At 36.9% G+C, this 25705-nt stretch overlaps 1 protein-coding gene across 17 annotated transcripts in view; it reads left to right on the plus strand.

The window, feature by feature from the left end:
* The window catches only part of MARCHF1 (membrane associated ring-CH-type finger 1), a gene marked incomplete at its 3' end in the record, with an annotated part of 840798 nt that overhangs the window by 353170 nt on the left and 461923 nt on the right, over nt 1-25705 (plus strand). Inside the window, exon 1 of one of the 17 annotated variants that reach the window (XM_079920620.1) lies at nt 23177-23354. The exons of the other annotated variants lie outside the window; for them this stretch is intronic. Of the gene's footprint in view, nt 1-23176; nt 23355-25705 lie in introns of those variants that run through there. 17 annotated transcript variants of the gene reach the window in all.

The following is a 25705-nucleotide window of genomic DNA, read 5'->3' on the forward strand; positions in this document are numbered from 1 at the left end:
TAGTGGTTAACGAACATATGTATGTTCAGGAAACAAAAGTGGAGAACAGATTAGAATTAGAATATCTCTGTGGTCAAATATGGGGCAGGGGGCAGTGGTAAAACCTGCAAAATTAAGTTGGGATATGTTTACAGAATGTCACTGTATTTGTTTTCTATTGCTGCCATAACAACTTACCACAGATTTAGTGGCTTAAAACAATATTCTTTTACTATCTAATGGTTTGGGAGGTCAGAAGTCCCTGTGGACTCAGCTGGGTCCTCTGCTCCAGATCCCACAAGACTCAAATCAAGGTATGGATGGCCTGGGCTCATATCTGGAGGTTCTGGAGAAAAGTCTGCTTCCAGACTCATTCAAGACAGAAATAATGATTGCCAGGTGGTTGTAGGACTGAGGTCTCTGTTTCCCTGCTGTCTGTCAGCTGAATGTCATTCTCAGCTGTATGGGCATCCTGTGGCTGGGGCTGAATATATATGAATGTCACTGGGATTAGAATCATCAAACGAGTGTTTTAAAAAATATATATTTGGATATGCCTTGAAGCCAATATTTTTATTTCAAATATATGCATTATATTTAATAACATTTATGAAAAGTTATATTTCCTTGAGGAATATGCATTTATTTAATTTAATTTTGTGGCAGTGATTTTTGTCCTGAGGTTTCAAGTCTAATATAGCATATTCTAACCCTCTTATAAAAATATTAATCTATGTTTAGTATGCATTTTCTTATTTTCCAGCAAAATATTCCTTTCTCATAAACAGATCTGGAAGTACTTCATCCATAAAACTTTTTCTGTGAGTTCTCATCAAAATAACTGGCTGTTCTCCTTCACTCTGCCCTGGATGATCATATTTCTATAGTTATTTTCACTAATCCTTACACTAATTGTGTAATTTATCTTTCTTCTCATTCATAGACATGCAGTGGTGTCTTGAAAATAATGTTCTTCATGTTCATTCATGTATAGTAGGTCCAATATATTTGTAGTTTTATTAATATTATTACATTGAATTATAAACTCATTACAGGACAAGGAGGTGATTTCTGCCAATAAGCTATAATTTCTCGTATTGGGGAAAGATACATTAAGCATTTAATGAGTTATTTTAGTAGGAAAGATGAAAATTATTATATTCACATTGGCCATTTAAGAATATACCAATAATTAGTCTGTGATAATATGATGAAATAGTGCTTATAATTGGGCAAATGTTCATCAGTTAATAGAAGACTGGAATGAGCACCTATTATGTGTCAGAAGATAATTCCCCATGGGTCTTTTGTGTTTCTGCTCATCTTGTGAGCAGAGGCACAGGTAGCTTTTGTTCTGGATGATCTTTTCAAGAATATTTGTGGATCAAACAGCCTTGGAAAATAGAAATAGTGTCTCTTCTAGGAAAGAAGGAAGATGTGTTGGCTGTCCAGTGTAATAAAGATAATGTGTCCCTCTGGGGCAAAGGCATGTTATAAAACATTAGGATTAAGCCTGAGGTCCCGTTCCTGTAGTGCAAACCACTGTATATGCAGGTGTCACCTCCCTCTTGTTGTGTCAGCCTGTGATAAGTGGGGCACAGGGAACCGGTACAAGAGAACGATCATACTTTGGCTAGTGCAATTGCTATGAGTAATTAACTGCCTTTTGCCTTGTTTTCTGCCAGCATCCATGAAACTGAGGCAGGTTGGCTTGTTAGCTTGCGAATAGGGTAAACCCATACCCTTGCTTGTTTTCGACATGTTTCAGGTACTTTGCTCCACGTCTAAGGTAAAAGAAGCTGTACCTTACTCTCATGTAGTTAACCTATCTTGGGTTGCTTTTATTTGAGACAAGAATGACAGAGAAGAAAATCAAGAGGTGGAGGTTTTTAGGGTTTTTTTTGTTTGTTTATTTGTTTTGTTTTTTTGCGATTTTTTAAAGTAAGCCGCAGTACTTTCATCGGTGTAATACAATTATTTCTGCATTAAAAAGAAAACAACTAAACTAAACTTGAATAACATAACCCTAAAATTTGCCAAGAGGATATCAATTTTTAATTAATCAAAGTTATATGCATTTAGAAAGTTTAAAATTCTTTAAAGGGTCCTTTTTTTGTTGTCTTCTTGTTTTAGTTGGTTAATTAGGGGTTTTTTTGAGATTTTTAGGAGTGCTTTGACTTTTGTTTTCAGTTATCATACAGTAATATTGACTCCTTTTTCTTTTGATGTCCACTTCTGTGATTTTAGATATATGTAGTCAGAGCCACATCAGTTCTGTAAGCCCCCAAACTCCTAGACGGTCCTTATTTTACTCTCCATTTTCCTGAATTACTGGACAGGTCACCTTTTCTTATTATATCTGCTGAGCATTAGAACCTCAGTTCCATCCCCCATCTACTTCCAGACAGCCCTGGGGGAGTTGTTTTAGGATTAGCGGAGGGAAATATGTTATAAAATAAAAAACGATGATATAGGGTGATTTGAGGAGGAGAGAAGAGGAAGGCTAGGAGCCACGTTCCCAGGCCTGATTCCATGATCTGCCATCCATTCCCTCAGAGGCTAACCTCTCCTCTCATAGAACAATCATTTTAAGTAGTACTTGAATTCTTATTCTGTCTGGAGGGACAGAGGGGTCTCATTCTTGGATCCTGGCCAGGATGAACAGTCCTGAGGACAAAAGGTAGAAGACAATGATGAACATATTTCACTCTTTCAGAAAATATTCATTAAGAGAAATAAAGTGAGAATGGCTGGTTGTGCCACCTTGCAGCAGAGTTGGCGACTGGAGACCAGTGATGGTAGCGCTGGCATGATGCATCATGGGAGTGAGGAGGGGCCTTTCCTTTTCTAAGCCTAGATTGATCATTCAAACCCGGCATGGGACCATCTTTTTTCCTACACAATTCCCATCTTAATTCTAAGGCTCTATTTGGTGCTCTGTAATGACCTATGTGAGAATGGACTCTAGAAGAGCATGGAAATGTGTATATGTATAGCTGATTCACTTTAGCTGTACAGCAGAAACTAACACAACATTGTAAATCAACTAGACTCCAATAAAAACTTAACTCAAAAAAGCTTACTTACTGTTCTATGGGAGGTACAAAGAAAAGCAAATGAAAGATTATAAGCCTGCCATGAATCTTTAGACCAATAGTTCTCAAAACTTAGCCTACATCAGAGTAACCCAGAAGGTTTGTGAAAACATTGGTTGCTGGGTCCCACCTTCAGAGTTTCTGATTCAATATATCAGAACCAGAGCTGGCATTTATAATAAACTCCTAGGTCCTGCTGCTGGTGGTGCTGGAACCACACTGTGAGAACCACAGCTCCAGGCTGTTGGTAGAATGGAAAAGAAAGTACATTTAAATATTCGAATCTAAAATACAGTGCGCTTTGTTATAAGATAGGTACTAATTTGGCTCTGTGATTAATGTCTTCATCCACTCCACAAATAATTGCTAAGGACACATCAACCAAGGCATACCTATGCTAGTAGTTGTGGCAGATAATTTGAGGAGGTGGGCATACATCCCATCCACAGATGGCTTCCAGGCTCAAAGAAGAGATAAGGCATGTAGAAGACAATGATTTCCAATAGAAAGGCTAAGAGTCACAACACAAAATGTAGCTTATAGGGCTCTGGTGGGGAAAGGAGGGAGGATCTGACAGAGATCTACAAGGTGTGGAGGTTCTGGTGACCAGGATAGGTTTCACAGCTGCACCCATGGCCAGATTCTCTTCTTGCCATGTAAGATATATTTGATTTGCATGTTTAGGTACTGCCGTGAAATTCTCTATCTGCTTGTGTGACAGATATCTGAGAGCTGGAGCTGGTTGGCTTCATAATATAATATGTGGTAATAGGTTTATTATGTTACGATTCTTTTAACATTGTCATTATATATACCTATGAGATTTTAAATTAAATTTAGTATCTGAGAGCTAATAAAATTGCACAGTGTCAGGAAAGGTAGTAGTGAGTTTATATTTGATAAAATATGCACACGATTTTAGCGAGGTAGTCTTTCAGCATAATTCAGATTGATATTAGCTTAAGCAATTCAGAGCTTCCTATTATATTCTATTATCCCTAGCTTAGAAAATGGTCACTGTTATCAAGTGACCAATCAATACAAGTTGCTACTTTGATGCCAGAAGTTCCACAGAGAGTCAAGTTATATACCTAGCCGGTGGCTGCTGTTGCTTTTCAAAGCATCTTAAAAAGATAAATGTGCGTATATGCCCAGTAGTGGGATTGCTGGGTCATATGGTAGTTCTATTTTTAGTTTTTTAAGGAAGCTGCCTACTGTTCTCCATAAAAAGGAATGAAATGGGGTCATTTGTAGAGATGTGGATAGACCTAGAGTCTGTCATACAGAGTGAAGTGAGCCAGAAAGGGAAAAACAAACATCGTATACTAACACGTATATGTGCAATCTAGAAAGATGGTACAGATGAACCTATTTGTAGGGCAGGAATAGAGATGGAGACATAGAGAATGGACATGTGGACATGGCGGGGGATGGGGAGGGTAGGACGAATTGAGAGATTAGGTTTGACATAAATACACTACCATGTGTAAAACAGATAGCTAGTGGAACCTGCTGTATAGCACAGGGAGCTCAGCTCGGTGCTCTGTGATGACCTAGATGGGTGGGATGGGGAGGGTGGGAGGGAGGTCCAAGAGGGAGGGGATACATGTATACATATAGCTGATTCACTTCATTGTACAGCAGAAACTAACACAACGTTGTAAAGCAATTTTACTCCAATAAAAACAAAAGATAAATTAGCAGACATCACTGTATTTGAATTTTAAAAGTAAAGCAAATATACAGAGCTATTTGCATTTCTCTAAATGAATGAGTAGAGGTGAATAGCTTATTTTATTCTCTAATCTAGTGTATATGTATCTGCTCAAATTCCATATGTTAGAAGTCCATATTGACTATAAACTTGAAGGTATGTGTTGAATTAATGAGTTTTCCTTCATCTTACTTTATCTTACTTGAGGTTACAGGTCTCCTGTAATCACATTTTATTGTTTTATTTTATGTTAGTTTATTCATAGTCAATTATGTAAATTATTGATTTATCACTTGAAAACATACAATGGGAGATAATGAATTTGGTAATACAAAATTTCATAATCTCAACTCATAACAAATCATTTTAAACATCAAACAATGCCATGGGATTAATAAATGTATTACTTATAAATTAGCAAACAGTCCTCTAGACACAGGAAGAAGTTACTGGATGAAGTTGAGACCAATGGGTATAAGAAAGATGGAAAGAGAGAGATGGGAGTTTGCCAAAGACAACCATTCTACCCTGCAATTTTCTATACTTTGTTGGTCTCTCCTCCTACCTGAATTCAGAGTAGAGCTAGAGAAACTATTAAATCATCAAGAAAGTCTAACATGAAAAAAAGGACCATTTTTTTTTTCATGACTACTTCTAGCTTATACAGCACCTGTACAAATTTTAATAAGATGGTCATCAACCTAGGTTTAAAAAATATACTATAGTAATAGAAAACTAGAGGTACAGTAAGGCCAACATATCAGGGGATAAATTCTATTGAAAACAAAGTTTATTACTCACAGTTCCCAAGAGCAAGTGTCTCAGGCATATTATTGAATTGTCTGCAACAAGGTGTGTCCAGTACATGCCTGAAGGACAGATAAGCATTGAGTTTACAGAAGTTAGAAACATGGTTAGGGCATTAGACGAGTTGGAAAGATATATCTTCAGCTGGTTATTCTGGTTGGCTCTCCAGACTCGCTCTCTGCCTTTCTTTGCTCTGCTCTGTGCCCTGAGAGGCCGACCTTGATGTACCACATTATTCCAACTCTCTTTCCCTCTGCTTGCAGGTAGACTCAGCAGTGAGACACACCTGCCAGAGATTGGAGGTGGGAAGGAGAATGGGCCTGGCTATTTATATTATTCCAGCTCCCTCCCTTCTGACATCGTCCTACTTGTAGTTCTAACCTCTATCAGACAGCCCGTCTGCCACCACTTTTGCTTTTACCAATATCTACTGACATTCACCTCATCCTTTTATAGTTAGGGATTGTTATGAATTCCCATTGTCTGTGCCCCCTGTGTGTGTCCCTATCTCTTGTAGATTTTCTGCATGTTGCACATACTTCTGTAAATACTCCCTTCAATAAATTATCTTCAATTAAACTATGAATACACCATTTCTTTTTCCTGCTGGGACCCTAATGCTACACACTTTTTCTAGTTAGGCACAGCCCTGCCAGTCCCAGCTTGGTGAAGAAAGGTGTCCTTTGCACTAATAAAAAGACATCTCTCTTCTTTGTCCAGCCCAGTGCCAGAACGCAGAGTGTGGTAAGTAAACACAGACTACATTTTAGCTCCCGCTAGCCTTCTTGCCCTGTGCGTCACACACTGCAGAATGCATTCACAGAGGAAGGAATGTAACGTGTGCTGCACTGACCATGGAAGAAAAGGAAGGAGAAATGGCAGAGTCCCCTGCCTCTCCCACAAGTGTTTATGCTTAAGGTTCTTTTTCTATAATACAATTATACATTAATAATGTGTCTGTACTTGTCACTCACAATTTTATGGGACAGATTTCATTCAGATAGGAAATACTGTGGTTCTTAATGCATCACAATATCAGGGAAGCTATGGAGGTTAAGCTTATATTCTTCTGTAATGAAACATTGTCCTTTTTTATACGAATTCACTTCTTTTGCTCTACATAAATTATGGACTGATGTATGAAGGTCATGTATAAAAACACACAACTTGTATAGATTTTTTTTTTGGTGGAAATTCGTAGGTTCATCAATGAGGCTCATCTTTAGTGCCCGGAACTAGTGTCTGTTAAAAATGATAGGATTTATGAGGGTTTAGAGTAATTTGGACAGGAAAATGGGAGCTTTCTAGTTAGGAGAGCAGGAAGGAAGAGTGAGGAATGAATATGAGGGGTTAGAGAGACTTAGACATCCAGAGAGCATATGGTGGTGCCCAGCAGTGGAAGGCTGGAGAGGAGACCTACTGGACTGCGAAAGGGGTCCAGAAGGGTAGCTGGAAGGTGATTGACATGTATTGCTCATCATTTTACATTTTCATTTCTGTTGTATATTCACAGCTCTTAGCATTAACTATAATTGTAATCAAGCCCTGTATTCCAATTAAATCACACAGTTACTTTTGTTAGCTGTCTGAATCAGAAGAAAACAGATTTGTTTTTTAATTTTATTGAAGTATAGTTGATTTACAGTGTTGTGTGTAATTTCTGCTGTACAACAAAGTGACTCAGTTTTCCATATATATATTCTTTTCCATTATGATTTGTCACTGGATATTGAATATAGTTCCCTGTGCTATGCAGTAGGACCTTGTTTATCCATCCTGTGTATAATAGTTTGCATCTGCTAATCCCAAACTCCCAATCCTTCCCTCCCCACCCCCTTGGCAACCACAGTCTGTTCTCTATGTCTGTGAGTCTGTTTCTCTTTCATAGATATGTTCATTTGTGCCATATTTTAGGTTCCACATATTAGTGATATCATATGGTATTTGTCTTTCTCTTTCTGACATACTTAACTTAGTATGATAATCTCTAGGTCAGTCACTGTTGCTGCAAAAAGGCATTATTTCATTCTTTTTAATGGCTGAGTAATATTTTATTGTGCATATATACCACATTTTCTTTATCCATTCCTCTGTGGTTGGACATTTATATTGTTTCCATATCTTAGCCATTGTAAATAGTGCTGCTATGAACATAGGGGTGCATGTATCTTTTTGAAGTATAGTTGTTTGGGTATATGTCCAAGAGCAGGATTGCTGAATCATATGGCAAATCTATTTTTAGTTTTTAGTTTGTTTTTTTTTTTTGCAATACGCGGACCTCTTACTGTTGTGGCCTCTCCCGTTGCAGAGCACAGGCTCCAGATGCGCAGGCTCAGCGGCCATGGCTCACGGGCCCAGCTGCTCCGCGGCATGCGGGATCCTCCCGGACCAGGGCATGAACCCGTGTCCCCTGCGTCGGCAGGCGGACTCTCAACCACTGCGCCACCAGGGAAGCCCTATTTTTAGTTTTTTGAAGAAGCTCCATACTCTTCTCCATAAAGCACCAATTTACATTCCCATCAGCAGTGTAGGAGGGTTCCCTTTTCTCCACACCCTCTCCAGCATTTATTATTTGTAGACTGTTTAATGATGGCCATTCTCACTGGTGTGAGGTGGTACCTCATTGTTGCTTTGATTTGCATTTCTCTAATAATTAGCGACGATGAGCATCTTTTCATGTGCCTATTGGCCATCTGTATGTCTTCTTTGGAGAAATGCCTGTTGAGGTCTTCTGCCCATTTTTTGATTGGGTTGTTTTGTTTTTTTGTTATTGAATTGTAGAAGCTGTTTGTATATTTTGGAAATTGTTGGTTACATCATTTGCAAATATTTTCTCCCAGTCTGTAGGCTATCTTTTCATTTTGTTTATGGTTTCCTTTGCTGTGCAAAAGCTTATAAGTTTGATTAGGTCCCATTTGTTTATTTTTGCTTTTATTTCTATTGACTTGGGAGACTGACCTAAGAAAATATTGGTACAATTTATGTCAGAGAATGTTTTGCCTGTGTTCTCTTCTAGGAGTTTTATGGTGACTTGTCTTATATTTAACTCGTTAAGCCATTTTGTGTTTATTTTTGTATGTGATGTGAGGAAGTGTTCTAACTTCAGTGATTTACATGCTGCCGTCCAGCTTTCGCAACATCAGAAAACACAGATATTCACAGAAACTTTCTTCAGTCTCTCGAACCCCTCTCAAACTGTATTATAGACACAACATTGACAAGCTAATGGTATCTGTCAAATTGTTCAGAAACTGTAATTAAGGGAGATTATCCATGGGTGAGGTAGATAACTAAGGTCCCAGAACTTCATTACCATTAATTCAAACTAAAACATATATCATTTTTAACAACTCTTTTTGGTAATAAAACCCTATTAATTTCATCTAATTCCATTAATTTTTTCATCTATATAAAGTTTACTTAGAACCAGAGAATCCACTGTGTCTGATTTTAGTACTCTCATTAAAAACATTTAATATATTTTTGCCAGTATTTTTTCTTTTCAGCCCTGGTGATTTATTTACATGGAAATGGAATTTTATATAAACTATATATATGTATAATGGAATTTTACTCAGCCATAAAAAGAATGAAATCTTGCCATTTGTAACAACATGGATGTACCTTGTGGGCATTATGCTAAGTGAAGTAAGTCAGACAGAGAAAGACAAATATTGTATGATCTCACTTATATATGAAATGTAAAAAAAAAAAAACAAACACAAACAAACAAAAAACGAGCTCATAGATACAGAGAACAGATTGGTGCTTGCCAGAGATGAGGGGTGGGCAGAATGGGTGAAGGGGATAAAAATGTACCAAAAAAACTTCCAGTAATAAAATAAATGTCATGAGGATGTAATGTACAGCATAGTGACTACAGCTAATAATACTGTATTGCAAACTACAGTTGCTAAGAGAGTAGATCTTTCATCTCATCACAAGAAAAAAGTTGTATTAAGGACTCAACTAAAATGTACTGTTATTATTCTTTCTTTGTATTGGTAAATATTTTTATGACATTAATAGTATCTGCGTACCAAAAGAATTAATAATTTGGGCAGTGAAAACTTATTTCACTGTATAATCATTCTGAGCATTTTAGCTTCAAAAAGATTTTCTATTGTACTTGGTATTTTCAATGTTTTCTGAAAGTCATTTTTTTTATGAAGCTGATGAATAGTGAGTCACATTTTAATATGTTAAAATTGGTTGCAAAAATGAACAAGGGAACATTAGGAAAAGTGCAAAAATAAGGTGAGATTAAAAGGCATGTTTTTGAGCCCAGAGTATATTTGCCACACAGGAATCATTGCACCTCCTTGTACATATTTCAGTTGTTTTTTTTTTTTAAGTAAATAAGATTTACCTTATATATTAAGGTGCTGCTATGTTGGGTGCGTATATATTTACAATTGTTTTATCTCCTCCTTGGATTGATCCCTTGATCATTATGTAGTGTTCTTCTTTGTCTCTTATAACAATCTTTATTTTAAAGTATATTTTGTCTGATATAAGTATGATACAAATAAACTTATGTACAGAACTTCAATAGACCTACAGACATAGAAAACAAACTTATGGTTACTGAAGGGGAAAGGCAGGGAGGGATAAATTAGGAGTTTGAGATTAACATATACACACTACTATATATAAAATAGATAACCAACAAGGACCTAGTGTATAGCACAGGAAAACTGTACTCAATGTTTTGTAATGACCTATGGGGGAGGGGAATCTGAAAAAGAATATATATATATATACACACACACACACACACACACACAGATAGATAGATTTATATATGTATAACTGAATCACTTTCCTGTATACCTGTAACTAACAAAACATTGTAAATCAACTATACCCCAATAAAAAAGTAAAAATAAAGTAAGATGTTGAGAAATATACTTTTAATAAAATATCTTTGAATTTGAACACTTTTTAGGTGTAGTACACCCATTTTCAGGAAGTACACTTAAATACATTGGAATTTTAATTGACATAAAGCAAGCACACATTCTAAAGGAGCAATATTCCACTCCAGTCCCTTGTTTCAAGGCAGTCACTGAAAACCATCCTTGCTTTTACTTTTCTCAGTGCCTGCATTTGTCGATCTCCATTACTTATACTTTAATTCTTGCCAGTGCCTTTGACTCACACCAGGACAGATGAAATGTAGCTAGTTTTCTACCCCCGCACCCATCATTTCTACCCACCCCACTCTAATATTTTAAATGAGATTACTGTGATTCATTTTCTATTGATAGCTTTGTAACTTTACTTTTTATCATTAAATGCTTTTATTTCATCACTAATTCTCATGTTAGAAATGCAAACATTTCCAGTTAAATACATACAGAATCTTCTATTTCTTGTTCCAGAAACATTAGACATTAACTTGGGGCTCTTGACTACAAAATATGAGAATTTTACATCCTCCACCGTGGATTCCATCATTTATTCCCTTTCAGCTTCCCATGGGAGTCTCATACAGGTCCATCCACGTTGTTACAAATGGCAAGATATCATTCTTTTTATGGCTGAGTAAAATTCCATTATATATATATAAATATATACATACACACACACACACACCACATCTTCTTTATCCATTCATGCGTTGATGGACACTTACATTGCTTCCATATCTTGACTATTTAAGTGATGTTGCAGTGAACTTAGGGGTGCATATATCTGACGTCATTTTTTTTCTTGTAGAATAAAGTATAGCACAGCATTCCCATATACTCAAAATTGTCTTCTCTTACCATCTCCTTCACTCCCATCTACTAACATTCTCTTCGCAACATTTTCAATTCACACTCCAATCTCACTTTCTCAGCAAAAAAAAAAAAAAAAATTACCTCTTATACCGTACTGATTCATTCATGCTGAAAATTATGTTGCAGTTATTATCCACACAGATTTATGTGTGGTACTGTATTATCTTAATTGCTAAATAGATCCTGTTTTATAAGTCTGAACTCCTCTGCAGTGCTATATCCTCATGCTTTCTTGCACACCCCACAGTGCCTAATACCATTCTGGACACTCAGTAAACATTCCATAGAGTTGTTGGATTGTAGTTAAAAGATGATGACACTCAGGCATGTCATTTGTGATTAGGCTGAATCTTTTGTGTTAAGGTGAATCGTTAGTGTCTGTAAACAGGTAGTTTGATCTTGAAGGGGATGCAAAAATAGGTGGCAGATTATTATACAAGGCTGTCATAGAGCAGCATTTCATCACTGACAGAGAATTTATGATAAGAATAAAGTCTTTTAAGGAAGAACATTAAAAATGCCTTTGCTGGGCTTCCCTGGTGGCACAGTGGTTGAGAGTCCGCCTGCCGATGCAGAGGACACGGGTTCGTGCCTCGGTCCGGGAAGATCCCACATGCCGCGGAGCGGCTGGGCCCGTGAGCCATGGCCGCTGAGCCTGCGTGTCCAGAGCCTGTGCTCCACAACGGGAGAGGCCACAACGGTGAGAGGCCCGCGTACCGCAAAAATAAATTAAAAAAATAAAGAAAAAAGATAAATTGGACTTTATCAACATTAAAATATTTTAGTATTCAAAAATTTTTAACTGAAAAGACTCAAGGGAAGACCCATATATCAAAGTATTTATAGGGGTTAAGGAAATAAGAAAGGGAAGGGGAAACCCAGAGACTACAGCAGCAGGTTGCCATTTCACCAGAGTTAACGGCCAGAGAGTCAAACGATGTTAGCACAACCCAGTAAGAGCTAAAACCCTGGAAGAGGGCTGCCCAAGAGAAGCTTTATTTGATGAGGAAAGTATCCACTGGAAAAACAATCTGCTTCTAACTACCTGCTACAATTATCCTACTTTGGCATCCCAAGTGGGATCTAGAGGGTGGAGGACCTGATTGACGTATTCCACAGAAGTCATCCTTTCAGGGCACACACAGGGAAGAACAGTGAAAGCAAGTGGATTAGAGGAAATACCCCCGAGATTCTACTCTCTTTACCAATCAGCTTCCGTTTTTGTCCTTTGATTAATTTCAGAAAAAATGCGTTCTCTACTTAGAAGAAATACAAAGTCCCACAGTCACCATATCTTTGCAGGGTGAGGCCAATTGTCAGTCAGTCAGTCTTACCTGGATCTTAGATTGTACGGAAGGTCTAGGTATACAGCTGTTTTTCCAGAGCTTTTTCATCTTGATAAATGGTCAAAACTGCCTCTGGAGAAAGCTTGGGGGGTGATTTACAGTGTATACTTGTTGCCATGTTGCATTTTTTCAAAATAACCGAAACCTCCCTCCAAGTTAGTATACTGCAAGTCTGTAAACTGACTCAGGTCTAGGGTGAGGTTAATGGGTTTGTGAAACCCCAGTGGGATTTGATTCAAATGTATCCCCACCACACACAGATGCTTTATCTCATATTTATCCCTAAGTAATCTTGTTTTTGGATGCTATTGTAAATGGTGTTTGAAAATTATATTTCATCATTGTTTGTGTCAGTATATACAAATACAATTGATTTTAGCAATACGGACTTTCAATTCTGTAATTTGTCTTAATTCACTTAGTTCTAGTTGCTTTTTTGTGAGATTCCTGAAGCTTGTCTGCTTACCTGATCCTGTTTTCTAAAAACAAAGACAATATTGACTAGGAATTATGAATCATCTGGTCTTGTTTCTGATCACAGGGAAGAAAGCATTTGGTTTGTTTATTTGCTTATTTAACATTAAGTATGGTGTTTTCCAAAAACATTTTATAATATGTATATAATAAACACAATGCAATGTTTTAAATAATCAATTTTTAAGTAAAAAATTTTAATGAGACAAGAAATGTCTTTTATAATTACTTATAAATATACCATTTCTAGCTCTCACCATCTAGCTCCAGATTTCTGGAGCTCTTTCTCTGAGGTCCTTTCTGGTTCTTTGGTTCACAAATTTCAGCCATCTTCATTTGCCTCCATCTCAATCTGTATCTCCTCAGTTAAGATAAACAACCAGGTTCTGGTTTTGTTCTTCTTCTTTTTTTTTTTTTTTTTTTTTTTTTTTTTTGCAGTACATGGGCCTCTCACTGCTGTGGCCTCTCCTGTCTCGGAGCACAGGCTCCTGACGCACAGGCTCAGCGGCCATGGCTCATGGGCCCAGCCGCTCCGCGGCATGTGGGATCTTCCTGGACCGGGGCACGAACCTGTGTCCACTGCATCGGCAGGCAGACTCTCAACCACTGCGCCACCAGGGAAGCCCTGGTTTTGTTCTTCTTTATACCAGAATCCAGAAGTTGCCTCCAGGCCGAAAACCAGAAAATTGTAAGAATCTTCTCATTGTTTCCCTTTTTTAAAAAAATCATGGATCTGTGTTGCCTGATTGTCCATTGCCTGGAAACATTCGTGTAATGTATTTCCCCTGTTGTATATTTCTTTACAATTGTATATAGTTATATACAGTGGGAGAGAAAGCCTCAGAACAACTGAGAAAGAAATCTCCCCACCATCACTTTTATTCTCACGTTGCTTCCTTCCTCATCCTATCTACCTTGCCTCTTGTATACCTTATTCTGTGATTTCCTTTCTGTTCCTAGGTGTTTGTAACTTAAATTATTTGAGTGCCCAGAATGTGTCATGATCTATCTTGTGCTTCACACATATTGTATAATCTAACCACATGCTTTTTAACTCTTTGTGTGCTGGCCTTAGATGAAGTAATTAAATGTTTTCCTAGTATTCATCTCGTATAGACTCCGTATAACAGCAAATGGTTGTCTTTATTTTAAATTAATTTAAGGAATAAAATATATATTAGCCTTTTCTTTAAAAGAAAAATTAGGTCATTGAACAATATGATTGTAGATGCATTGAACTCTCTGTTCTTAAATGGAAATTTTATGTGGTAATTTTAATATGAACTAAATGGTCATTACTTTCTTTCATGTCTTATTAATTTGCTAATTGTAGCTGTTTTTAGAAAAATGATCCTTGGGCTCCAGACTCTTTTACAACAGATGAAAAATCACCAGTTAATTTTAAAATTCTAAACAGAGATCTATGTTTTTATTGCTTCATTATATTGATGCAGTTTTATACAGTAGTAAACAATTTCTTAGGTAGTTGTTCTTCTATGAAGGAAAGGATATCAAATTTTAAATTATGTAAAATGTTCATAATAGAATTATAGTTCAGATTGCATTTTATTTTCAAACCAATTATAGATATTTGTCCACTGTGTGGTCTGGGAATAAGTACTTCTTAATATTCTACTCAAGTATTCTTTCTTCCTTGGTGGACTCCACAGGGACTAAAGATAATTTTTAAATTCCATCCAACTCAGTAATTGTATCAGTAAATATTCAACACAAATAATCCAATTTATTCTTTTTGGTAGTTTAGATGAAGTTGTTCGGTTTCTCTGTGTGTGTGTATGCAGACCTCTTAGGGGAGCGAATTAAGTTTGTTTTCTAAAATTTAGGTACTTCTTATGATTATTTGACATCCAGGGTGACTACCATCTGTGAAAATTTTCAGGAGATAGTGTCTTGCCAAACACTTATCTTTTCAGTTCAATTATGTATAATCTGGCATAAAAATAGTTTATTTTTTCCACCTTTTTAAAATTAATTTTCTAGATTTTTGACCTGTTTTAGTACACTCTTGGTTCCACATTCTTGAGGAAATGACCTAACAGTATAGGAGCTTGTGATGGATATATTGGTTTGCCTATTACTATGAAAGTAAAGACGTTATGATAGAATGCGTTGAGCTGGGTGTCACTGTTACTAAAGCTTTAAGAACATCCATTGACTGGCTTTGTGGTGTGGACTACAAGGATGGCATAACCAGGGTACCATGATGAATCTGATCAGCACTCACACATCAGTATCGTAGTTGTTCTCCATTCCATCAGTCCGTTCTCTCTATTAACATGTTGTTTTAAAAGTGTTTGATGTCAGGCAGAGTTATATTTAATCTTAAGTCTGTCATTGACTATATGTGGGAACCTGGGCAAGTCATACACCTGTCAGAACCTCAGTTCCCTTCTCCGTTAAATGGGACAGTTATTCTGCCTAGAAAGCTTATGGTGAGAGCCAAGTTAGGTACCGTATCTATGTAGAGTGCCTGATACATTAATTGGCAGATAGTAGATGGTTCAACAAATAATAATTACTATCGTCATCATTGGTATTTTCTGCAATGTAATAATTCAGGTTAATAATAACTGAACTGAGCTGCTGCAACCCTCTGATCGTGAAAAGTTACATTGTATAAACTATAGGTACAAGGTGTATGCTATTTTCTTATAATTCTTAGTTTTTAAAGAGTGTAATTCAACTTAGCATACATATTTAAGTTTAATCAACCACTGGAAATAATTCCCTTTACTTATGAAATATTACGTTTTACTGTGTGTTTGAATACTCCTTTCTTAGGTAGAGTTTGAAGGAACATACTCAATTATTTCTTTAAAAAACTAATCTTCATTCTTTGAAGTATAAGTACATTTTTTGTGGTTGAAACATTTATTAAACTTCATCAAATATGAATGATTAACACTTACTTAGTGCTTCCTCCATAACAGGCCACATGCTAAGAAGTCGACATGCATTATTTCATTTATTTAAGTATTACCATAGAACTCCTGTTAATAATTAATGCTATTTAAAAATCTTACTGCCTTTGAAAGTTAAAAAATCTAGATGGGGCTTCCCTGGTGGCGCAGTGGTTGAGAGTCCGCCTGCCGATGCAGGGGACACGGGTTCGTGCCCCGGTCCGGGAAGATCCCACATGCCGCGGAGCGTCTGAGCTCGTGAGCCATGGCCGCTGAGCCTGTGCATCCGGAGCCTGTGCTCCGCAATGGGAGAGGCCACAACAGTGAGAGGCCCGCGTACCGCCAAAAAAAAAAAAAAAAATCTAGATGATTATTAATACTGTTAAAAATAAGAAAGTATTTGAATGATTACTATAATGCTCTAATTTACCAGACTTTGAAGACCAAATCATGAATGTAGAGAGCATCCTATAAAAATGATATAATGTTCATCTGATAAAGTTTTTGATTTATTCTTCTTAAAAAGTAGTTACAGTAATACTGTGTATTTAAAATTTATTCAGTAGTCCATTTTCAAATATTTTATAGTATTGCATACATTTTACACCCTTTAATCTTTTTATTGAATGTCTTTCTTTTTTTGGCGGTACGCGGGCCTCTCACTGTCGTGGCCTCTCCTGTTGCGGAGCACAGGCTCCGGACGCACAGGCTTAGCGGCCATGGCTCACGGGCCCAGCCGCTCCGCAGCATGTGGGATCTTCCCGGACCGGGGCACGAACCCGTGTCCCCTGCTTCGGCAGGCGGACTCTCAACCACTGCGCCACCAGGGAAGCCCGAAATGTTACTATCTTTATACAAGGAACAATGATAGGTACAAAGGATAAACACAAGATCTAATGTCACCGAATCCCCAATTAAAAAGTACTTCAGAATTTACTGAATTCAGCCTCTAAAAACATTTTTTGTGTATTCCTTTATCATCCCAGTAAGGGGTTGTGTATCTCCTATTTGATCAGTAAAGTTTGTTCCTAAACTGTAGAATGAAAAAATAGCCTGTTTTTATTTTCACAGTGCTCTGACTGTCATACTTTTCCTCCTTGTATTGACTCAGATGGGCCTCTCACTGCTAGACTATATTCAAGGCAAGGAATATGTGTTCCGTTATTTCAGAATACACCAGCTGGCCAGGCCACTTGAGTTCAACCATTTACCACCCTTCCCATGCTTTTTTTTCTAGCTCTGTCAGGGACCTGTAACCACACATAAGGCAACAAACAAAATGCAGACCCTGGTGTGTACTCTTCATCCCCAGGCTGCTTTTAAAGCTGTTTTTTTCTGCCCGTGGCTCTCGCTGCATTATCCTTGGTCTCCTCTTTCTATCCTTAGCTGTTTCCCCAGGACTTGAGGCCCATTGTTATCATCTGACTAATGTATTGGTTCTTGTTAATAGTTACTCTCATTTCCCCAAAAGGTATGCCATTTCAGGACCCAATAGTTACTGCTCTTCTGCTAAGACTCCATCCCTAGGACCATGTGCCTTCGCCTGGCCCTTTGTCAGCCCTCATGTCTTATGTATCGTGCCTCAGAGGCTCCCCTATTTGTCCCTCTTACGTGGGCCATTTCCTGTTGAGCACACCTGCCTGATACGGAAGCCAGGATGCCCCCTGGAATATAATTTCCATTTTCTCAGTTATCTGAGTAGCATGTCTTTCTTGATGCTCAGATTTCAGTAAATTGCTTTCTAATTTTTGTACACCTGTTATTTGCCTCTTACTGGAAAGTGTTTTTCTAGTTTGAAAAAAAAAGTCACTAGATTTGATGAGGAATAGAGTCTTTTGTCTAGAGTTAAAAACAAGGATATCTGAGTGCTTTTATTAATTCTTTTAGTCAGCATTTGAAATGTAGAAATGGGAATTTATCCTTTGAATATATCCTTCCTTTCCTCTTTTCTAGAAAGAGATCAGACCTATCTTAGCTGTCTGAATATGGAGTAGGTAATGTTTAGCCAAAATTGCATTAATTCATCAACAAAATATGTAAGCAACCAATAGGGAGTAAAGGTTTCAGTTGTTCCTTATTTTCCATTCATGATATTGTTTTTATAATGGTAAATTCAAATTTTGACATATTTTCATCCATATTAGATTATAATTTAGAGCATTAAAATCACAGTGTATGCAAAGAGAATATTTAGTGAATTTAGTCCACTTTTTCTCTTCTGGGACCATTCCATTAGCTACTCACAATTAATGAGTAGCTCATTTCTTCTTTCATTTACTTATTTCTGAAACTCTGCAAGGAAAAACATGCTGGTATAAAAGATAAGAATAAGCAACTTTGTTCTCAAAAGGATCAAGAGATAGTTTTGTATACTCAGTGGTCTCTTAAAATACATTGTTCAACTGGGGTTATACCCAGTTATTTTCAGTAGCTCATTAAAAATTACTTATACACTTTTGGAACAAGGTTAATAGTAAAAATGATTCAAAGGACCTGTCAGTAGGAGTCAGTTTCCTAGGGCTGCCGCAACAATGTACCAAAACTGAATGGCTTAAACAATAAAAAGGTATTGTCTCACAATTCTGGAAGCTAAAAGTCCAAGAACAAGGTGTCAGCTGAGATGACTACTTCTCCGGACCCTATGGCAGCATCTATGCTGGATCCAGGCTTTTGGCAGTCCCCTGGCTTGTGGTAGCAGAGCTGCAAATTTCACATGGCATCTCCCTCCATCTCTGTGCCCAAATTTTCCCTTTTTTTGAGGATATCAGTTGAACTGGTCTGGAGGCCAAGCTGATGACTCATTTTAAATGTATTACATCTGGAAAGGCCTTTTCTCCAAATAAAATCATATTCTGAGGTTCTGAGGGCTAAGGCTCTGACATATATTCTTGGGGAGACATAATTTAACCCATAACATGGAGTAGTGTAGCTCACTGAAAAGAGGTATTATTAAGTTCTGATGGTATTCTATGTCTTATGTCTAAAAGTCTGCAAGGAATATACATGCTGGTTTAAAAAAATTAGAGTAAGCACTTTTGTTCTCAGAAAGATCAAGAGAGAGTTTTGTACACTGAATGGTCTTGTAAAAATACATTGCTCAATTGGGGTTATATCCAGTTATTTCTCAGATTGTATTATTTTGAGTAGAAAAACAAACCCTTAAGCTACGAAAACTGGGAAATTAGTGGTAACTTGTTATTGAAGGTAGCATATTTTTCTGTCTTCCAGAAAACTTTTAAAAGCTTTTAGTAAAATGAGGTTTCCAAAGAGGAGATATATGTAATTCACAAATATACCATAAAATATATTTGTCTCAGAACAGGTAACACTGACAAAATAAATGCATCATGTGCATAAATAAATGTATTCATTACATAGCTTGTTTTTATTTAAAACATTTCTAATATACAGATTGCCAACAAACACATGAAAGGATGCTCAACATCACTAATCATTAGAGAAATGCAAATCAAAACCACAATGAGGTATCACCTCACACCGGTCAGAATGGCCATCATCAAAAAATCTACAAACAATAAATGCTGGAGTGGATGTGGAGAAAAGGGAACCCTCTTGCACTGTTGGTGGGAATGTAAATTAATACAGCCACTATGGAGAACAGTATGGAGGTTCCTTAAAAAACTAAAAATAGAACTACCATACGACCCAGCAATCCCATTACTGGGCACATACCCTGAGAAAACCATAATTCAAAAAGAGTCATGTACCGCAGTGTTCATTGCAGCACTATTACAATAGCCAGGACAAGGAAGCAACCTAAGTGTCCATCGACAGATGAATTGATAAAGAAGATGTGGCACATATACACAGTGGAATATTACTCAGCCATAAAAAGAAATGAAATTGAGTTGTTTGTAGTGAGGTGGATGGACCTAGAGACTGTCATACAGAGTGAAGTAAGTCAGAAAGAGAAAAACAAATACCATATGCTAACACACATATATGGAATCTAAAAAAAAAAGAAAAAATGGTTCTGAAGAACCTAGGGGCAGGACAGGAATAAAAACGCAGACATAGAGAATGGACTTGAGGACACGGGGAGGGGGAAGGGTAAGCTGGGATGAAGTGAGAGAGTGGCATGGACATATATACACTACCAAATGTAAAATAGATAGCTAGTGGGAAGCAGCTGCATAGCACAGGTAGATAGCTCAGTGCTTTGTGACCATCTAGAGGGGTGGGATAGGGAGAGTGGGAGGGAGATGCAGGAGGGAGGGGATATGGGGATATATGTATACGTCTGATTCACTTTGTTATACAGCAGAAACTAACACAACATTGTAAAGCAATTATACTCCAATAAAGATGTTAAAAAAAATCTCTAGCTTAGACAGCATGTAATTTTGATTAAGTCTGTGCATGTTGGAATTACAAATAAACACCCTTGATTTTCAAAAAATTAAAAATAAATAAATAGAACACAACTAAGCTTTATACTGATAAGGTTGGGCCAGATCATGGTGAAAGGGGAGGAGTCTCTGTGAATCAGGAGACGGTTCTGCATTCTCTCTGTCATCAGCTAGTCTCCAAATATGTGACAACATTCAGTCTCCTGGGACTTAATCTAGTCATCTATAAAATTCTAGGGTGCTTTCCAATTTTACTTCCAAATATAAAATTCTATGATTCTATTTTCAATTTACACTGAATAAAGACCAGTAAGAAAAATTTATTTATAGAGAATTCAAATAAATAATATTTGAGCAGATATGTGTATCTCTACATCTGGACTTAAATTTTATTTAGGAGTGCAAAGTAATGTTATTTGTTTTGTGTTTTTGTGCATGTGCTTGTATATGTGTGTGTGTGTGTACACCTGATTAGGAATGTCAGGGCCCAACTGTCCTTTGCTTAATATCTTAAAACCATACAAGAAACACTTAATTAAATTTGCTCTTTAATTTTCTGATGCATTAAGTCAGAGTTTTGACACGAATGAGGAGAAACTACTATTTCCTTCTTTAAGTCATTGAAAGTGTGAGAGTAGCTTTCCTGCTGGGCTCTGAGGAGGCTGGGGTTCCTGAGACCCTGGAGATGCTGACGGTGACATTCCAGAATACAGAGGGCAGAACATCACTACCCGTGTGAAAAATGACCCCCACCCCATTCCTCAAAGACCCGGGTGGAAAGGTTCTGAAGCAACAAGTGACTTGAACAGTACCGTGATTCCGTCTCCCGTCTAGATGCCATGCTTTGGGATAACTGCTTTCCATTTTCTGAAGATATGTGAAAAAGTAGATATTTGCCCTAAGAGATTTGTTTTTTCTTATCTGTTCCTTGTTCAACCAGATATACTAATATTTTGAAAGTTATAGAGCACATTAGCAAAGACTAACTTGTAGATTTATATGGTGGGAGAGCAAGGCTGTTTAACTTTATTTTCCAAAACAAATCTTGTTTTTTAAACAAAATTTTAGTTCTATTTGTCTGGCCAGGAAAAAAAAAATAGAACATTAAAAACTCGCCTTTATTTAATCCTAAACTATGTCCACAAAGCTAAGTAAATAATTATATATGCTTATGTTCCTTAGAATTTTGATTACTTTTAACTTGTCATTTTTTTAGATAATTTAACGAAATGACCTCTTTTACTTTCCCTTAGCAAATTAGAAGGGAGCAAAGGTCAGTCCTATGAAATTAATAAGGAGATTCTGTTTCTGATGATATTCTTTTGTCATGAGCATAATATAAAAATACAAACTAGTACAACTGACTATTTCAGCGCCTCTGTAATTATCACACATTTTATGTGGCTGTGAGGACTGCTATTGATTCTCCAAAAGACTGAAATGAATTCCTTGGCTTCGTTGTGATCTGCTTCAACCTCAGAAAATAGATGTGTCCAAAATTAGGACCAATGCTTTCCAGAGAATAAAATCAAGGACTCTGAAAGTTCATCCCAGCCATCATCCTGTCTTCCGTTTTGCAAGTTGATCATCTGATTGCTTCTGAAAGATCTTCAGGGATAAAATGTCTACATTAAATGGATGTTCTTCTAATTACAAAAGATGCTTGTATATGCCAAATATAATCACAAAGTGAATTCCCACTATCAGACAAAACACAGAAAAACACACCATCTTAGAAATGCTTCATTACATTGCACATTTTTTATGAACCCAGAACTAGAAATTTTAATTATTTCCGTTTTTTTCCCCTCTCATTATTCCCATTGATCTTATTTTGCTTGAGTTTTTCCCTAACCCTACATAACTCTACATAAGCATATGGTTCAACACTTCCCCAGTAAAAACAGCATTTTCAATCCAAGTTCCTTTCTCCCCTTCTTTTACCAGCTAGCATAAAGTCTTTGTGTGACGCTATCTTGTTCATCCATTCTTCCTGATGACCTGTGACAGTGGCCATCCAGTGCCTTGTGCAATGGCACCTCGAAAAGTCATTCCATCCAGGTTTCCTCCCATTCAACAGGGATGCGTTATGAAATCTCCTTTCCCCAGCTCAGAATGTCTTGTTTCCATTTTCAGAATTCTCTTAAAGTTCTTACCTTTATTACTTCCTCTAGCAATGCACTTATAACTGTGATACTGCTCTGCATAGACTTTCTGTTTGAGTCCTTTGGCCTGATTTCTTCCTCCCAAGTTTCAATCAGTGTCACGTTCGAATGGCCATACATGGCTTAAACAACTTGATAACCTGAAACAAATTTTCTGTGGCTTTAAAAATAGTGTCCTGAACTTGAACCTGCCAATCTCACATTCATCTCTATGACTTGAAGTGACTTGATCACCTTCTCTCTACTAAGCCCCAACCCGGACCCCAATTCCTCCTTAAGATGAACTATTTAGACCTATAATGATTTCTTGGTGCTCAAACCTTCTTTGACCCTTACATTCAATATTCTATATTATGTTCTGAATGTTGATTGTATTGTACCATGTATTTTTCAAACTGACTTACCTGTGGAAGTCCTATCCCCCTAAAGATACAGCAAATTGCTTGACTACTGAGATTGTCCCACATAATTTTATATATTACCTCCTGCTCCTTAATTCCTAGCATGGTTCAGAAAACACAGAAGATGCTCAATAAATGTTTGTTCAATTATCAGTTTCTCCAGTAAAGCATTAGCAGATGTTTACTTGGTTCCTTGTCTTTGCCTAATAATGTGTTTCTTTTCTTGCTTAATTACAATCAAACTGAATAAACCTTTTAGAGGTCATTTTTAGTTCTTGAAGCTGGCAAAGACTGAGGTAGGTCTTATAGTAGAGGATCAGATGTATATTTCATTTTGTTTTCCTTTTAAACTAGAGACAACCGAGGCTATTGAGAGCAAGGAGAAGCACCAAATCAGAACCTCTTCAGAAAGGCGGAGGTCCCAGCATTAGAATCATCAACTGCAAACCCCAGTTATTAGCCGGAGGAAGTAATTAGGGTACTGTCCCCAGAGCCAGGGGTTGGAAGCCAAAAGAAATGCAATTCAGGCGTGTGTGTGGAATAGTATCCAGGTAGAGAGAGAATATTCCAGGGTGGTTTCAACAATAATTATGGTCAGTAGTATCCACAAAAATCAAGTTTGGAAATCTGGATCATGTCTTAGGATTGATTGTGTATGTAGAGACAAATCAGCTGAGTGATTCTAGAATCTGGGGCTCTTCTCTGATATGGGGGCCAGTGTCTGGTAGTGCTGAGCTGTTGAGTGCGCTGCTTCTTGTTTATCCCGTAGGGTTTAATTAGTGTGCGAGATAGACTGGGCTCCCACAGGAGAAATGCATTCCATTACCTTTTTCTTAGCTTTGGATTGTTACATAAAGAGTCATCCCAGTGAGACTTCATGCTTCTAGCTAGGAGAGCACCCTGGGAGCTGCTTAAGCAAAGGTGTTAGATAAATGCATCCTTGACACTGGCTGGTATAGGTTCCAGTGTTCCAAGGCTGCACAGTATTAGAACCCACAGAGTGTTCAAAGCATTTTTTTCCCCTGATTTGAAAATTTTAAAAGCTTAATTTGTGGCAGTACCTCATACAGTACTAGGGAAGTGTTTATTAAACATCCTGATTATTAATTATTCCTGTTATATATGAAGCATTTAGTTGAAAAGACATGATAAACCATGTTTATTATGTTAATAAGAACTAAACTCTTGTTTAGTGTATAAAATACTTGACAAAGTAAATCTTTTTCCTGATTTATATTCTAAACTTTAAGATAAAAGAAAGCTAATTGAAATGACTCAACCACATAAATAAAATTAACTTGAAATTCAAATCTGAGTTTTTAAAAAACCTCAGAGCAAACAAGGGATAACAGCACATGCATAATGAGGTAAAGGATTAAGACACCAGTTTAGTTAATTCGAGCTAAAAATCTCCTTTCCTGTAACTTCAATGAATATTTTAAACAAAAGTATTTAAGTTCTAAGTTATCTGGAAAGCTGCCTTAGCTTTTTACGGAAATTCTCATGGATGTAAACACAGACGATACTACTTTTCTAAACAGGTTCATAATTTACATTTTAGTATTTGTCACACACTATTAAATTTACAGATTTCTGTTTACATCCTTTCCTTAATTAAGACAGTCCTTTTGGATAGCGGGATTAATAGTTATTTTTAAAGTAAGGAAATACCAACCTCACAATTACAGGTCATAGATGTGATCCTTGAGCTACAGAAATGTTTAAGCATTATCTACTTAACTTTGGACATGGCCGTTTTGGAAGAGTTTGGCTTTTAGTCCCTTCATTAAAGCTTCACAGATACACTTTGTGACCTCAGATGATGAATAAATACTAGGTTTAGGGTTATCTAACTCTATTTTTTACTATTTTAAAGCAAGACATTTGTCACTAGGTAAACTTGCAATAGCTTATTGTTCCAAGGTTATTTTATTGATATGCTGTGGTGATTCTCAAACTTGGTTTATGTTAGAATCCTCTGTGATATATTAAAGAAGCATCTACTTCACATTTTCCCTGCAGACAGGCTGAACCTGAATCCATCGTAAAGTGAGTCTCAAATACCATCCCCCTGTTATGAAATCTCCCAGATGAGCCTGGTGGCCAGAGAGCCAGGGCTCCTGTGAGGGGGCCAATTTAGGCTGAAAATAGATTAAACTTGCAAGTACATCAAAGTGTTCATTTCAGTAAACATTTAAAGTTTTAGCAATCTTTGATGATCTTTGGCTTAATTGCTAATGAGAATGCTACCTTTTTCGCTTTTTATCTTTGCCCGAGTTTAAACAAATTGGAATGTCGTATAGAAATGGCGTTATTGTTAGAATACAAAGCTAGTTAGAGATGAATTGCAGCTAGAGACTACTTTGAATATCTCCTAGTGATTAGGGACAAATTTGAACACATAAATGCCTGAAGACATGTAAATACAAATTTCCTGAATGTTGCTTTTTTGGGGGTGAAGAAGCACAAAAGATAGTGGGAGATTTGATTTACTCATAACGTCTGGAGAATAGAAATTGCGTGTATTAAAATAAGAAAAGAAAAGTCTGTCCTTTTAAAAACAGAATAGCAAATCTAACAAAGCATGATCACAGGAGAAAAAGGATTTTTTTAAAGTTAATATATTTTGAGAATTCACTCCACTGAG

Source organism: Stenella coeruleoalba, assembly GCF_951394435.1.
Source record: "Stenella coeruleoalba genome assembly, chromosome: 4".
NCBI classification, from domain to species: domain Eukaryota; kingdom Metazoa; phylum Chordata; class Mammalia; order Artiodactyla; family Delphinidae; genus Stenella; species Stenella coeruleoalba.